The sequence below is a fragment of the Coenobita brevimanus genome, chromosome 40 (genome assembly GCF_032717465.1).
Source record: "Coenobita brevimanus isolate Jiangsu-jjx chromosome 40, ASM3271746v2, whole genome shotgun sequence".
Classification (NCBI taxonomy): Eukaryota; Metazoa; Arthropoda; class Malacostraca; order Decapoda; family Coenobitidae; genus Coenobita; species Coenobita brevimanus.
Genome location: NC_136993.1, coordinates 1,111,009 through 1,128,468, shown reverse-complemented (window position 1 = coordinate 1,128,468; position 17,460 = coordinate 1,111,009). Strand labels below are relative to the sequence as shown.

Sequence of the window (17,460 nt, the reverse complement as noted above, 5' to 3'; positions counted from 1 at the left end):
TGAGATCAAGTTCAGCGATACCTGGTAATGGTTACCATGGTAGGTGGTTTGGTGAGGCTCAAATGGTGGTGCTGCAGGGATTTTACTTATTTCCATTATTTATTGTAGTTATAGATGTTTCAGTAAATTTCCTGGAGTTTCCTTGTAAGATTGTGCCTGCAATCATACTGTAGCACAGTTTGAAATCACGAAAATGAGTGCGAGGTCAAATTTAGCGTCTTCTGCTAACATATTGCTACTCGGGCAGGTGGTTGGTGGTCGGTGATATTGCTGGAATTTTGCCCTATTTCCCCAAGTTTTAGCAATGATATAACGATTTCCAAACGTACGTTGGTAGTGTCTTTGTGAAACTATGGTTATTGTGACACTGCGGCATCTTTTTACTTGTTTTAGTTATAAGTTCAGCCATTTTGATTGGCAACTCTGTGTGACGTCATCATCCAGCATGGCGGTGGTCTTGGCGGTTGTGGCGGCTGGTCATTTTTCTTCTTCTTTTCACGTTGTGAAGATGTCTCCTCAACTTGCCCTTGAGCTTGATCCTGCTTCTGTTCCACCTAGAGAAAAGCCAGAGGTAAGCAAATAGGTGTATTCTTATATAATTACGTACAAATGAGTGTATGTGAAGTGGAGGTTTTCAGTTTGAATTTTGAAATTTATCTAGCTTGCCGGGGGACGTGTTTGAGGGTTCTGTACGGTATTTCCTCTTTGGGACTTTGTGGCTTTATTCATCGTCGATAATTATAGTTTTTAGATAATTACGTAAGCTTGTAAAATAAATCTAGGATATATGGGAGGGTTCTTCACTTTAGATTTGTTATTCACTGGGACGCTTGAGGTACAGGCTTTAAAATGTTAAATTTCAGGTAAAATAGCTCATGTGCATATGAAAGCTTCAGGTAAAATAGCTCGTGCACATAAAATTGCTAGTTTCAATTCGAGATTGAGATGGATTTGCATTCTTTTTCAATTTATATCTGACTTTGGTATTAACCTTTTTTGTTTTGGTTAAGGAATAATAATGCAGTTTTAGAACACTGCATGGAATATCACCAGTATACGAAACTGAAGTGGTCAAGTATTTGTTTTCCTGCATAACGTCACAGAAAACTCAGATGGCACAACTTTATCAGGAATGGATAAGAAATTAGAGCAAGAAAATCATTAAAGTGATTGACGTTAAACAGATCTAACCCCACATTATCTATGAAAACTTGCCTATGAAGGTAGATATGGTTAGGTTAATTTAATGGTAAGTTTTACAGTAGTTAGGTTCAACCCAAAACAATTAAGATTTTTTTTTTTTTTTTTTTTTTTTTTTTTTTGAGATGAAAATGCCATGGAAGTGTCTTAGATTTGTGCAAAATGCCTGTCCCCCCAAAATCAGAATCTCTTAAATGTTTTGGGTAGAAACTAATTTTACCAGTCTTTCCAATGATTGTTTAACCATATCATGTTGTCTGGGAGGGACACGGGGGAAATGGCAGCCTACAAGTACGATACGTCCAGTGTAATTGCACCCAAATATTTTTCAAAATAGTGTATAAAAATTTGTATAGGGAATTTTAGGTGCTATTTAATCACAAGACATTTTCAAGCAGTTCTTGCCTCCAGATTTGCTGTTTTCCCTGGTATTAGGATTTTTCTGAGCAATTATTTTAGGTGTTACTTCTCTGGCAGTTATTTTGGAGAGATTTTGGTGTTACTTCTCTGGGTAATAATATTGGAGAGATCTGAAGTATTATTAAAGTGTAAGAGTAACATTTGTGGACAATTATTTTGGAAAGTTTTGAAGTGTAACTTTTCTGGTCAGTTACAGTATTTGGGGAAGATATGAGCATGAATTTAATAATTGTTTTTGAAAGAATTGAAGTGTAAATTTACTGCTGTTGTATTGGAAAATTTGAAGGTAATTTACTGGTCAATTTTGGAAAGAGTTGAAGTGTAAATTTACTGGGTATTTTGATTGAAGGTAATTTATTGGTCAATTTTGGAAAGAGTTGGTGTAAATTTACTGGGTATTTTGATTTGAATTTTCTGGCCAAAAGACTTAATCAGTCAAGATAATGCTGCTATTGTAAATAGTAAATGAATTGTAATGTTTTGTTTAATGGTCACCTACTGTAATTGTCCCAGAAATTGAGTTTCACAGTACAGATATAACCTATTCAGTCAAAGATGAGCCATAAGTGTTTAGAAGCAGGTAGCTGATTGGTTGTGCTTATTAGTTTTAAATTATAAGGGTTGCAATAACCGTTTGATAAGCTTCCCCAAATAAGTTATATAGCTATTTGCATCAGTTTAAATATGGGACCTCACAAAGTTTATCAGATGTCCTAGATTTGAATTCTTGGGATAAATCAAAATACGTCCAAGTTTTGATTTTGTTATGTTCAGGCATTCGCTATTATTCACTGTGCTAGATCTGGCCTGAGCCTCACTACGTGCATCCAGCTGCATGAACAGCTGACTAAAGACCATTGATTCACCCCAGGTTATATTGTACTAAATTTTGAAGAGATTTCTACTGCATACGAGTGTGATGTGAGGGACTAGAATCGGTTAGCTACGTTTGTCATAGAACCTTAACTCGGAGCTTTACTGTATTTTTTAAAATTGGGAAACTGAAACGGGAATGCGATATAGGTCGTAGCATTAAAAGTTGGCCCACCAAAAAGTTTGTACAGGTATACAGAACATTGCTTGTTTTGATGCCTGGTGTACTATTGGTAGAGTTCGTTAGTAATGGCTTTAGGTGATATTTGAATCCTTGGACACACGGTTTTCCCACCTTACAAGATGGTATGTGGGGTGTTGGTGTGTCCCCTGTCTTTAATGTTCTTGGGTACAGTATCCTAGCCTTGGACCCTACACTCAAAGGGGGGTAATACTGGGTTGGCTGGTAGTTTTCATCTTGACTTGGCCCGGATTTGTCCTTCACTTTATTTCATGAATATCAGTTGCGGAAATAAGTTGGTACGGTACTGTGGGTCTACATCCTTTCCATATTGTTTTTATGGCAAGCACCATATTTTACTTTTTTACCGTTGAGCATTCAGGAAGAGCTGGGAGTTTTAGCAGTTGACAAGTACTTTACCACATTATACTTGTACAGTTTCTTTGTAATTGTAATTGTGAATCCTTACATGCCGTGTTTTCTTTCAGGATAAAGATGGCAGGATAGCAATGGATACAAAAAGTTGAAAGGGATGAAAGTGCCTGCACCTTGAAAGTGGAAGTCAGGGCAGAGGAGACAAGGTGTGAAGTGAATAGCAGTGGAGCAGATGTGCTTTGGAAAAGAAAGATTTGAGGACAGAAGGCTTCATGGCACCAGCAAGACTTTATGGCCCTGCAGGTAAGAAATATCCCTGGTGTTCTGCGTCACTTGAGGTTCTTTGCAAATCAATGAGGGACTTTGAGTGCCGAGTCAGTCTGAACTGTCCTACGTCTTTTGCTGGTTGCTGTGCTTGTAATAGCCGTAATTATTTTTACCGGTACTTCAGTGTCTAGTTGAGATGTAAGAATGGCATATGCCATTAAAGTAACGAAAATATTACATCGAAAAATAAACTGCTAGGAACGATCTTTTTCTTAATTTTAGAATATTTGATCGTAGACTGGAAGTGTCAGGCCTTCACAACTATGCCTTGCTCAAATTGTTTGGTTTATTGGACATTGTAGCTGGTCTCTTGTATGCATTTAGGCCTGCTTAACATCATCTTTTCTACTGACAGTCTTAGTATTATCTGCAATTTAATATTTTGTAAATTTAAGATTTTAACATATTGCCAAGAGACTCGTGCATGTGCAGTATAATGAGTCCTGAATAGAGCCGCCCATGCTTGTTTACCAAAGACCAGAGCTGGTTTCGTCTGTCCTGTGTTAATGTTTGCAAATGAACTGCACTGAATTAAAGGGATTAAATGGGATAACTCAAACTCAGAGGCCGCCTAATTAATTTAAGGGTATTAATGGCTTGCACTGGGCTGCCAGAAAAATGCCTAGTTTTATTGCTACTGTTATAACTTTGCCACTTACCCTTTGATTTGTATTTGACAAAATTACATAACCTGCCACCTGGCCAAGATATGCAGAAAGTTGCCTCCTTAATGTTTTTTGACATTAAGAAAACTGAAGAAACAATGTCTGTACATTTTAATATCAACAGTTTGCATCATGTAACGTACAAGAGGATATTATAATGTGTAATATAGATGTCATACCAAGTCTCCAGTACCATTTAGAATCGTGCATGTTCCTTAAATTTTTGGAAGGGATGGTAAATCATAAAACATGTATCAAATGAAAATAAGGTAAGCTTCTGTAGCCTCTGAAAGATAGTGATGTCAGAATCATAACTTTTTCAGTCCGATATAACTAGTTTTCTTCCTGCTACCAAATGATTTTACCTTTTTGAACACTCATACTGAAGGGGATTAATGAAGACTGTATCATCCGGTTCAGTCTCCCCTGAGTTGAACATAATCTTCAGAATAAAAAATAAAACAGTTAACATCCTCAGAGTGAAGGAAGTGTTTAATAGCTCATCTAGCAGCACACACTTGTGATTGTCCATTTTTGTCCAAGCATTAACTTGTAATTGTCCATTTTTCCCCTTAATTATAGATAAAGGTACATGATACGAATCAAACAAATACTGTATTGTACTTCAAAACCTTGGTTACTTGCTACAGTTGTCTGGTAAATGAACAGTAAGCACATCCACTTGCACAGAGCTAGCAAAAAGTGAGCTATGTTTGATCTCTCAATAGGGACAGTCTCCTATGGCGTATGGAAACAAATAAGTGGCGGTATTTGGCAAATACAGGTATTAAATTTCAGAAAGCTAAGGCAATGACAAGCTTCAAAAAAGCACTGTCTCACTCAAAAAGATGATACGAAAGTAGATATGAAAGCCAGTTCCACTGGACACATCAGTAATATAACAAAATGAGTGTAAGGCATTGCCGGATGGAATGTACGCATATGCAAAAAGGCCATTTAATGAGTGATATTTTCTATCAAGTATTTTAGTGACTTTACTGGTCTATAATTTTTCTAATTCACAAGTTTATCCAGACATAAAGAATATTCAATAGTTATTTCTTCAGGTCTAGGACAGAGTTATAATTTTTCTAATTCACAAGTTTATCCAGACATAAAGAATATTCATTAGTTATTTCTTCAGGTCTAGGAAAGAGTTAGGGCTCGCCAACAAGGTAGCAGAAACCTGAAAGTCCCTCATTGATGCAGATGACCTAATTCCTACCGATACCATATAATCTTAGCTAAATTTAGGTCTACCAAACTGACAGGAAGCACAGTAACATTTAGTGTTAATCTGTTGCAGCTCAGCATTCAGGATGAAGGCAATTTGTCTAGTGAAGAATGTAGATATGACCAGGTAGCATCTCTCATGCTAGTCATTAACACTTTGAATCTGGTGAAGTCTTAAATTTTCTGTACAAATGACTCTCATTTGACTTGAGATCTGTAATGAAGGGGTTATTGATGAAGCCCACCCTGTGGGGAGTAAGATCAAAGATAGGCAGAAACAAGACTTGAGCCTCTTGGAGGCAGAGCAGATGCACTACGGTATAGTCCGCCACCTCTGAGTGGGTGTGTCAGACTAGATCATTGAAAATCTTAATTTTGTAGGATAGATTTGTCAAAACTGAATCAACTTGTAGTGCAATGGATGGTACCTGCAAAACACCCTTAGTGCACTTAGAAAATATTAGAAATTTATGCTACATATTTTGCTATAAGGAAGATGCGTAGGCAGTATTTTGTACATATAGAATATATAATTTAGACTTTCCTTTTGGTATTGTTGCTGGCAATGTCTTGCCTTATTTGCATTAGTGGCATCAGTATTGATGTACAATCGCCCAAGGAAGTGGTGGCGGGCTTTCTTTAAATTTTGGATAGAACACCCTGGATCTGGCAACCTTTGACTGGATAGGAATCAGACTGCAATACTCCCCCCCCCCCCATAACTTGCCTGCCCTCTGAACTTGAGTTATGGTGTTGAAAAGTAAATCTTGCCAAATTACAGTATAAGTAAGGTTTGTCTGGTGTTTTCAATTTATATGTTAAATAGCAAGTGATATCTGGCACATTTCCAGTCATGTCAAGGTGGCCCAAACCCCAAAGTGTTCTTACGTTGGTCATTATCACGCTATGAGAGGGAGTGTATCTCTCTGGCTTGTCGCTCATTTTTATACCACCTTGTTCGTCTTTCAGTGGATATTGTTGTTGCATTTTATTACTTCAGTGTTTGCCCACAGCATTCAACGACTTCTTCCCCATCTGAATTCTATCCCACAAATATTTAAATGTGGATAAGAATATACTTTTTTTTTTTTTTTTTTTTTTTTTTTTTTTTTTTAAACACTGATTTTGACATTACATTTAACTAGAATTTATTTTATGCAACATTTTTTCCGTAGCGTTGATTTTGGATGTAGAACAAGCATTACGAGAGCTTCTTCGCATTTTAACCTTGAAACAATTGAGCGAAAGGCTTTCATTTTCACACGTAATGCAAAATGTACACGGTAAAGCGTTTTGCTTTTGGTTTTCCTATATGCTGTTCTTCCGTGTCCAATGAAGGAAACAAGGCTGTGGCAGTTGCCAGATACCACTATCTTAGGGAAAGGTGTTGGAAATAATCACTTTGTTGGGCGACTGTGTAGTATGGAATTGCCTACAAGGCTGTAACAACTTTGTACAGTCCTATACAACAATAAATATTTAGGTCATAGTTTCCATAATGTCAGGTACAACTCTTTTTAAAATGGTTAATAGTACAGTGGTAAGTCACTGTTTATGAAATCTTTAAGGCTGCATGTGTTTGTACAGTACACAATATTTCATAGCCATTTCATCCATCCATCCATCAGCCAATCCTGTGTTGCCCCATGAGGAGCATAGGAGCCTGGGGTTAGGCAAGTTGGTCCTGACATGTGAGTGACAGCCTCACTCATCCCTGAGTGGCATTATGTGAGCAGTAAACCCCAACCACCCCTTGGATATAAACCTAAACCGGCTGAGCCCGATTGGAGCGCCTTACTCACTAAGCCACCAGGTGCCATAGTTTGGTTATATGGTTACCACCCAATGTAGTAAATTGTTTCCTGGTGTACAGGAAATACTGGTAGTTTTGCAGTTCTTATCCGGTGCATTGATATGTATTGCAGTAATACAGGGTTTGTTAAACATTGTGTTATACACATCTTGTATACTGTTCATGACCAAAGGCATTTGTAGGGTGCAAATGGAATCATACAGTAGCTAAATACAAATATACAAAGTGCTCTGATTGGCTGATTTGAAAAGTCGAAGGGTTGCCAAAAGTGTGAAGAGCCAGTGAAGTCATACTTGAGCCTCTATTTGGCATGTGACCAAGTCAAGGTGGCTGAGCCAGACTTCAGCAGTTAGCCTGGGATTGGGATAGTCCAGTGTTCTACCTCCAAGCCCTGATAAAGCCTCTTACATTTGGGCACTAGCCTTGGGCCCTACACTCAAAGGGATAATACTGGATTGGCTGTTAGTTCTTTAACCTTTACGGCTTGGCTTTTCTTCTGCTTATTTCACGTATCTGCATCCTTTCCTTATGTGACTAGCATTTTTTTTTTTTTTTTTTTTTTACAACCCAGCATTCTGGATGGAGAGCTAGCAGTTTTAGACCAGTTTAGAGAAGGGTACTGCACTATATTGTCCTTGTATAACCTAAATTGTAATCACAGTACTTGTAAATTGAATCTGCACCTTACATGCTGGTTTTTCTTCCAGGGTCATGAATGATGGCAAGATGTGGATATAAAAGAGGAAGGTGATGGGATTCAAAGTGAGCGCCTCAGCCTTCAGAGTAAAAAGACAGTCGGTTCGAGTGGAAGCCAGAGCAGAGGAGACAGTTGTTGCTTCAGGACAGACTGCATTGTGGCACAAGCAAGACTTAATGATGTTGCAGGTAAGAAATTTCTTTGGTATGTTGTTTCACTTCTTTGCAGATCAGGTCGGTTTAACCCCTTTGAGGAGCATAGGAGCCTGGGGCTAGGCAAGTTGGTCCTGACAGTTAAAATGATAGGGACCAGCCTTTCATCCCTGAGTGGCATTGTGCAAAAAAAAAAAACTTGGATAGAAACCTACACAGGCCCAATCTGATTGGAGCACCTTAATTGTCCACTAAACCACCAGGTGCCATAAGTTGGTTATATGGTTACCACCAGCATAGGAAATGATTTCCTGGTGTACAGGAAACCATTTGGCTTGGTATTCAGTGTAGTCAACAATAGGCAGAAGAAAGAGGAAAGAATGAAGGAAAGACGGAAGAGGTGAAAGGGCAGACACCCAAAGCAGCACGACATTGATTGGATGGTGAGCGCCCCTACCTACATTTTTTCATTAAAGCTTGATTCACATTGTTGTTTGGTAGAATGTTAGGTTGTTGTTTGGTAGAATGTTAGGGTTCTGCATCCTTTCCATAGCACTTTTTCATGGCAAACCTACCCTGCTAACTTAATATTGCAACGAAGCCTTCAAGATGGAGAAGAATTTTAGGTAATGATGATGTGAAATAAGTTTAGTTTTGAAGTGCCTTAAAGCTAACTCCTACAGTTAAAGAAATTGATACTGAGCCAAATAAGAGGAAAATTCCTATGAAAAATGATGGGAAAAGTAATGTTCCTGGGCTGAAAAGTATGGTGATTTAAATTCCTTTACTGTGGTTGGCCATGGTATGGCCGGTTGTCTTTGTATTCATAACTAAAACAAGTGCCCAAATTGTGCCCTTTGTACCCTGTCTTGGTCTAGATTTTCATTCTTTTGCCATTTGTTTCATGTAGCTGTGGCAGAAAGTTTAAGTTGGCATCTTTCCATAACATCTTCATGAATACAATAGTACAATATAGTGTTAATTTATTGCCACAAGATGGTGAGATGGTACTGTTAGGCCAGCTTAGCATAAAAGCAGTATATTTGCTATCAGACAGTTGTTGAAAGCAGTTGAAAAATAATCATGTCCGTGAAAGTTTAAAACCTTGAATGTGTACTTGTGGCTGAGTTTCCTGATTTGATTGGTCAGCCACTTGGCAAGCTTGTATCCACATTTCACGGCTAGTACCTCAGGGTAATTATCAGTCCATCTACTAAGAAATTTAAATTTGTGTATTTAAGGTCCATTAGTATCTAAGGATGATGTGCCATTTTCTCCCAGTTTGCTGTATTGCACAGTTTGTACAGTCTGCCTAAGAAGTGACAGCAGAGTATCCAGAAGTTTTCGGTCATCGATACTGTACATATTCTTCCTTAAATCTTTACCAGGAGAAACCTGTTATGTAAAATTGTCACAGAAAACAATAAGTATATGCAAAAGTACCGGTATATTTCAAAATTGTAGGAATCTGTTTGTTAGTTACAATAATAGGGAGTCCTAAACGGAACTAATTGAAATTTCAGAACTACCGCTCAGGGACAGTCAAGAATAATTTGCAGAGTTCATATCTGTTAACATAATTTTTTAGTAGTGCAAGACTAAAAAGAAATGCGCTTTAATAATCAAGTAAACTGTCATTATTATTTATAAAATAGTTTCCGTGACAACACTAAGGAATAATTTAGTCAGTTATTTCTGTTTTTGTTCTCCATGGATGATGACGGAAAGTGGGAATGCAGCGTAAATTAGTAGGCTATTTTAAATGGTTGTAAGGAAACAAACTTTTCTTCAGACGTGCAGTTATTACACTGCATTTGGCCAGTTTTTTCATTAAGAAAACTCTCAAAGTTTTAATATAAGCCAGAGGACCATCAGTGAATGAAAAACAAGGAAAACTTCGAATACTGTATTTGTCAAGAGTCGGAGATCCTTGGAAAATGACAAACTTGTCATAGCCTAGTATCCTCAGTGTCTAAACAATTGGCAAGAGAAATAAAATGCAAATGTTCATAAACAAGCCGCTGACACAGAGTTCAAAACTTTCAGATCAGCATTTTCAGTTAAGCAGGACAGAGGTTTATTTTAAAATAAGGAAACAAGAGATAGAGTAAAAAGTATGTGTATTTGCATTGCAAGAGTATAAGCTTATGCTTTTGTCCTCTTCACTGCCTAGTGTATGAGAAAAGGGTAAAATATCATATACAGCTTAAACTAATTTTGCATCAGTTAGGAATAAGGTCGCGCTAAGCAAGGGGAAGACAAGGAATAAAAGGCAGAATGGTCTTGCTGCTACTGCAGGTAGGGTATCATCACTAGGATAAACTTCACTGTTGCAGCATCCTTATTGTTGCTATATCACCACAGCAGTTGAAAAAGCAGTCACAAGAGTTTTCTGTAACTGGTCTTCAAAACTAGAGCATTCTATATTTGAAATTCTGGGAAGCAAATGCAGCAGGAAATGGGGTTACGCTGCACTCCGTGCACGGAGTAATACGTTACACATTTGTTCAAATCGGGAGACATATCTGACCGTCAACTTCTAATATATCACTACCTCGTGTTATTCATTTTACGTAATTCTTAGTGTGATACGTATTTTATTTTATATAACATAATGGAGACACAGAAGTTTTACCATATATTCAAGTTTTCGTTTAACATATATCAGTGCATTGACAGAAGCAATCTGAAACTCTGCCATCACTTCTTGGGGCAACTGTACAAGTTTGTGGTGTTTAATATTCATCCTACACACCTTCATAGCCAAGTGTTTATAAATCCTTCGATTCATTGTTTTCATGCTGCTGCTCGTATAGTATCGGTCGGTCATATCTTAAAGGCTCCAACATGCTTATACAGTATGCGTTGGCTTTGGTCACCTAATGGCAACTTACCGTGCTGCTCAGTCTTTGGCAGCCTCCCCATCAAGTCCCTTATCCCTCTCAGATTTTAAATCAGGTTTTGACACCTGTGGCCATGAAAGATAAATTAAGGTAGATAAGCAAGATGCAGTTGGCTAAGTAGCCAAGTAAGATGTGCTAGGAATGTCTTGAGCTAGACTTTCCTGTAGAGATGCACCGATACCAGTGTTTTGACCGATACCACAAAATTGGACCTGTACTGATATCTGCATTGGATACTAATCTATTAGGCTGTTGTCCCTACTCGTGCAATTTCATTTTTTTTATTATATATATTTTTTCAAAGTTGGTCATTAAACTACTACGCACCATGTACTGAAAATGATACAAAATACTGTAATTGGATATTACAAATAATTTCTTTCATTCGTATAGGACATCCAAATTCTGTTTAACAAATTAACTTCTAGTGAGTGATATGCTACACACTGAATTCCTTTCAAGTATCGGTATTATCAGCAGAAAATCAGCAGATACCGATTCCAGTACAGATACTCAAAAAACGGGTCGCTACCACTGATACATCGGTACATCTTTACTCGTTTCACAAATCTGCTCTAAATATTAACATCTCTCCATCTTGAATGTTCAGTAATAGTTTGAGTTTGATGCTAGTCACAAAGAAGTGCTGTGGAAAGGATGTAGAGCCATAGTATTGTTTTTGTTCTGCCACTGAAATAAGAAATAAGCTGCAAAATAATGAAAATCTGACCCAAGTTAATGGAAAATGTATATTAATATTGGTACTACTATGTAAATGTTTTGTTGTATACTAATTTTTACGTTTTTTTTTTTTTTCAGGATATGACAAGAAATGGAGAAACTGAAGACGGTTGCAGTAATGGAGGTGAAGACATGAATGATAGAAGTTGAGTGAGGAGCAAATAAGTGGACAACTAGCATGAAGTGGCTTGATGTACCTGATGTCAACTCATTGTAAGTCAGTGTTTTAAGGTAAGACAATTTTCTCTTAACCATAATTGACACATTGCTTTAAAAAAAAAAAAAAAAAAGCCTCATCACCAGACAACCTTTAGCTGAGTGAAAAAGTTAATATAATGTGACAAACCTTTCATAGCCCTATAAAAATTGTTTTGTAAGATGCTTTGCTGGAATCTTACTATAATTTGCCCGATGTTTCATTAGCCAAAATTATAAAAGAATCGGGTCATTCCCTACTTTATAAAAGAAGTCATTCAGTATTTGCTTTAGAAAAGAGTGAAGTCATTCCATACTCGTAAAAACTCCCCATATCACTGGTTGTTGATCAACCCTAGTCTTCCTGCTTGAGTAGACCCATTAACCACAGGCAAGCAACCACGCCTACAGGGGTTTCCCATTCAATGTACAGGTGTTTCCTTGCAGCTGATAGTGCCTCACAACGGCAAGGCACTAGTAAAGTGTGGTTTGGTTTCTGGGTGAATGCCACATTTGTCTCCAGCCAGTTACCATTGTAGTAGGCTGTACTTGATCCCATGGTGTGGTTATATGGTTACCACTCAGCATTATAAATGTTCGGTTGTATGATTGCCACCCAGCATTGCAAATGTTTGGTTGATGAAGGAAAGGAAGAAGGAAGGGCAGATGTAAAGTTTGATTTGTGAATATTGTATGTAAACACTTAATGATGAAACTGGAATATGGTTAACTTTGTGGAAGTTCTGCAGCCAGTGGATTAATTTAGCTTCAAACCCTCCCCCCACCCCCTCTAAAGAAAAAGCCTTCCCCCCACCCCCAACAGTAAATATAACAGCTTTCCAAGAGCAATGTGTCAATTATGGAATGTTCATTTGGCTTAGGTATTGGTTAACCCCTTCAGCCTGGGAACACCGTGCAATCTTTACTGATGTTAGATACTGTTTAGGCATAAACTGCTACCCTCAGAATGTCACCTTTTGTACAGCTGATAATTCCACATTTTTAATTCAGCTTGCGTTGTCTCGGGCTGTAGGGGTTAAGTAATGTCTTGAGAAAATGTCATTATTTCTCTTTACTCATCAGTGGACATGGGAATAGGTCAGAAGGAAGTGTATGTCTGACTAGGAATGATTTGAAATAGGTAGTATGTTGGGCTAGGAATGATTATTGGATTTGTATATAGTGGCCATCAGTTACTGCAGACAGGTATTATGATAGAACAAAGCAAATAGTCTTCTGTTTTACCAGTGTGCAGTGTGTACAACATTTAATTACTTTTACTTAAATTTTCTTGTTCAAATGGGGAATTAAACCAATTGGAGAAGGTTTTATAATGAAATGAAAGCATCAGGACTGTAGCAGTTCAGTAATCCCATCAGCAAACATCGTACTTTGATACCTCATCATATCATTTATAAAGGCTCCAACTTTCTTGTATGCATTGGCCTTGGCCACCTAATAGCAGCTGTCCATGCTGCTCAGTGTGGCAGTCTCCCTATTCAGTCATTTATTGCAGAGATCATTGTACAAGGCTCCCTCACCTGTTATTGGGCTATGTGGTTACCACAGTTGGAATTCCTCGAATTACAGGAAACCATTTAACTTGGCACTGTGCCTGAAGTGGTAATGTCTCATCCAGGGGCATTATAGTAGACTCCACAGAATTATTGTTTGGCTATATGGTTACCACCCACCATTATAAATTGCAGGGACTACAGGAAACTATCTGTAGTTAGCTATATGGTTACCACCCAGAGTTGTAAGTTTTCCAAAATTACAAACTTTTTATTTGGTTAGGTTTCCAACCAGCATTAAATTTTTCTGAATTAATGTAGGGCCACCTGATTTGTAAAAAGTAGAGAGGATGTGAGAAATAGGCCAGATTGGTGTTTTATTCATTGCTGATGACAGAATACATAGTTCATAAAACTCCTTGCAGTGTCCATCCAGTCCTGTTTCCCCAGCAGAAGAGTAGGGGCCCTGGGCTAGGCTGATAATTCCAGAAAATATAGTAAACATTAATTGAAAAATATAATAACTATTAATGAACTAGACTTGGACCAGCTTAACCCACTAGACCACCAGGAACCCATCTGTTAATTCTTTTACTATAAATTCTGCCCAGAAAATAATCAGGTTAGGAAATGGCCTTCATCCCTTTACTTTTTTTTTTTTTTTTTTTTTTTTATATAGAATACATGATTGGGTTTGTTATTATTATGACTTGTGGTAGATGGGGGCACTCGCCATCCACTCAGTGTAGTGCTGCTCTCGGGTGTCTGCCGTGTCCTCTCCTCCATCCTTCTTTCCTTCCATCATATTCTATCTTTCCTTCATTCTTTCCTCATCCTTCTGCCTATGGGTGACTTTACATGCCCTCTTCTGTCTTTCATTCTTTCCTCTTCCTTCTGCCTGTGGGTGACTCTACACTGAGTGACACGTCAAGTTTCTTGTACACCAGGAAACCATGTACTATGCTGGGTGGTAACCATATAACCAAGTTTTGGCGCCTGGTGGTTTAGTGTGTAATTATTGTGCTCCAATCGGATTGAGCCGGTGAAGGTTTATATCGAAGGGGTGGTTGGGGTTTATTGCTCACGTAATGCCACTCAGGGATGAGTGAGGTTGGTCACTCTCATCTTAAATGTCAGGACCAACTGCCTAGCCCCGGGCTCGTACGCTCCTCATGGGGCAACATAGGATTGGATGATGGATGGATGGATTATGATATTATTTTTTATTACCATTTTCAGCATAGAACATTAGGTAAGGTAATAGTCTATTACCATTTTTTCCAGCCTAGATCAATAGTTTAGGGGCTTGTAGAGCATTTTATTCAGCTTCAAAAAGATTAGTACTGTCCATTATTTCAGTTTAAACAAATTACATAGGAGTGTGTATTCTCCATTATTATTATTATTTTTTTTTTTTTTTTTACCAATTTTATTCAGCTCAGCCAGATGTTTGTCATTAACTCCCATATTTTTAAAGCTTGTCAGATTTATCCATTGTTGATTTTGTCCATAAACTTCAGTATTTTATTCTAGACACTCACATTTATTATATAAAGTGATCCCTTATGTCAATCTTATATGCTTCTGTATGTTTGTATTTCTGTACTTTATTTCACGTTTTATTCAGCTTGCGCGCACGCACGCGCACACACACACACACACACACACACACACACACACACACACACACACACACACACACACACACACACACACACACACACACACACACACACACACACACACACACAGAGGCTTACATCTACCCACACGTATACGCACATGGAAGCTTACGTCTTACCCATTCATACACACACGGAGGCTTACGTCTACCCACACGTATACGCACATGGAAGCTTACGTCTTACCCATTCATAAACACACGGAGGCTTACGTCCTACCCATTCATACACACACGGAGGCTTACGTCTTACTCATACACACACACACACGGAGGCTTAAGTCTTAGACCCATACACACACACGGAGGCTTAAGTCTTAGACCCATACACACACACGGAGGCTTACGTCTTAGACCCGTACACCCACACAGAGGCTTACGTCTTAGACCCGTACACCCACACAGAGGCTTACGTCTTAGACTCATACACCCACGCGGAGGCTTACGTCTAAGACTCGTACACAAACGAAGGATTAAGTTTTAGACTCACACACACGGAGGCTTACGTCTTACACTCATACACACATGGAGGCTTACTCATACACACATGGAGGCTTATTTCTAGACTCATACACACATGAAGCACATGGAGGCTTATTTCTAGACTCATACACACATGAAGGTTTACTTCGACTCATACACACATGAAAGTTTACTTCGACTCATACACACATGGAGGCTTACGTCTAGACTCATACACACATGGAGGCTTACGTCTAGACTCATACACACATGGAGGCTTACGTCTAGACTCATACACACATGGAGGCTTACGTCTAGACTCATACACACATGGAGGCTTACGTCTAGACTCATACACACATGGAGGCTTACGTCTAGACTCATACACACATGGAGTGGCATATGTCTGCCCACACGTATATGCACACAGAGGCTTATGTCTACCCACACGTATACGCATACACACGGAGGCTTACGTCTATCCACACGTATACGCACATGGAAGCTTACGTCTTACTCATAAACTCATGGAGACTTATGTGCTACCCACTCGTATATGGACACGGAGGCTTACGTGCTACCCACTCGTATACACACGTGGAGGCTTACAGGTTTTTGTACACGTACTAGCAGCCTCATGTACACACATGCCTTCAGTGTCATATGCGTATGGCTACCAATGTGTACACACGTTTACTACCCACCCACATGTATGCACACACACACACACACACACACATGTATTTTTCAGGCCCACTTACCCACTCAGCTTTGATCCATTCCTAGATTATTATATATATATATATATATATATATATCAGATTACTCTGGCTAGACAGTTTTGTTTCGAGCATTTGTTGGTGGTAGAATAAGATTAGTTCATGGACAATATTACAATAATGTACACATAAACACTTCCATTGAAATAAAATAATAGGTTATATGCAGTGCTGAATACCTTGATCTGTAAGTTTCAGTTCTAAGAGGGTTCTGAGGACTTACCTTGCAAGGCTGGAGAGTGGATAATCACTAAGCTGAAAAAATTTTTTTACAAATAGTATAGTAGGGAATTAAAATGCATTCCAAGCTTGATAGTGGTTATTAGCACAAATACTAAAACTTACATTTTTTTTTTTTTTTTTTTGCAGGTGTGATTTCAGGATTAGCACTGAGCTGGGGTGAGAAGTTGTTAGGCTGCCACTTATACCCCAAAGGAACCCCAAGACAATGCCACTACTCTGAAGATGTTCCACAAGACACTGCTGCCACCCTGAATAGACCCCAGACCCAGGCTTGAGATGCAGCCACAACACCAAGAGGCCCTTCAAGACAAAGCTGTCGCCACTAGAAGTCGTGTGAGACTTGCCTCCCATCTTAAGACCCACAAGACAGCCACCACTCTAAATACCAACAACACAGCCCTGGAGTGACCCCACAGGATGGTCTCCACCCCAAGACACTGCTGCCATCGTGAAGGCCTCCTGTAGGATGCAAGCTGCTACTCTAGAAGCACCAAGAGAAAACTTGTTACTTTGAAATCCCCATAAGATAGTGACTGTCCTGAAACCCCAAGAGATGTGCCCTACATAACACTGCAACTTGAGGGGGCTGGTAAGACACTGCTGCCACCTGAGGGGCATGACAGACTCTGCCATCCCACCAGAAGTGCCCGATGAGACGCTGCTGCCACCAGAGGGGCTTGACGAGACTGTCTCACCCGAGGGGCTGCTGCCACCCGAGAGGCTTGATGAGAAACTGCTGCCTTCCCACATGAGGGACATCGAGATGCTGCTGCTATCCCAAGAGGCATGAAGAGCAGCTGCCGTCAAGAGGCACTAAGAGGAGAACCTGCCTTCAAGAGGCATTTTCTTGACACTGAAAACGGAAGCCGAGCAAAGGGGGGGTGGGTGCTAGTCGCCCACCTGCCCATCTGGTTCAGTTCATCTTGGTCTTTGCTGAGAGTTCGGCAAGAGAAACTACATAGTTTTCTGCAACTTTTGAATTTTTATTTTATTTTTTTTTTTAATA

At 39.0% G+C, this 17,460-nt stretch overlaps 1 long non-coding RNA gene across 1 annotated transcript; it reads left to right on the top strand.

Moving 5' to 3' along the window:
* Positions 1–441: 441 nt before the first annotated feature.
* On the top strand, positions 442–16,712 carry LOC145397185 (uncharacterized). Its single transcript, XR_013896890.1, has 5 exons — positions 442–571; positions 3,163–3,352; positions 7,795–7,972; positions 11,659–11,811; positions 16,581–16,712. It is a non-coding gene; the product is annotated as an uncharacterized LOC145397185 (long non-coding RNA).
* The last annotated feature ends 748 nt before the right edge of the window (positions 16,713–17,460 follow it).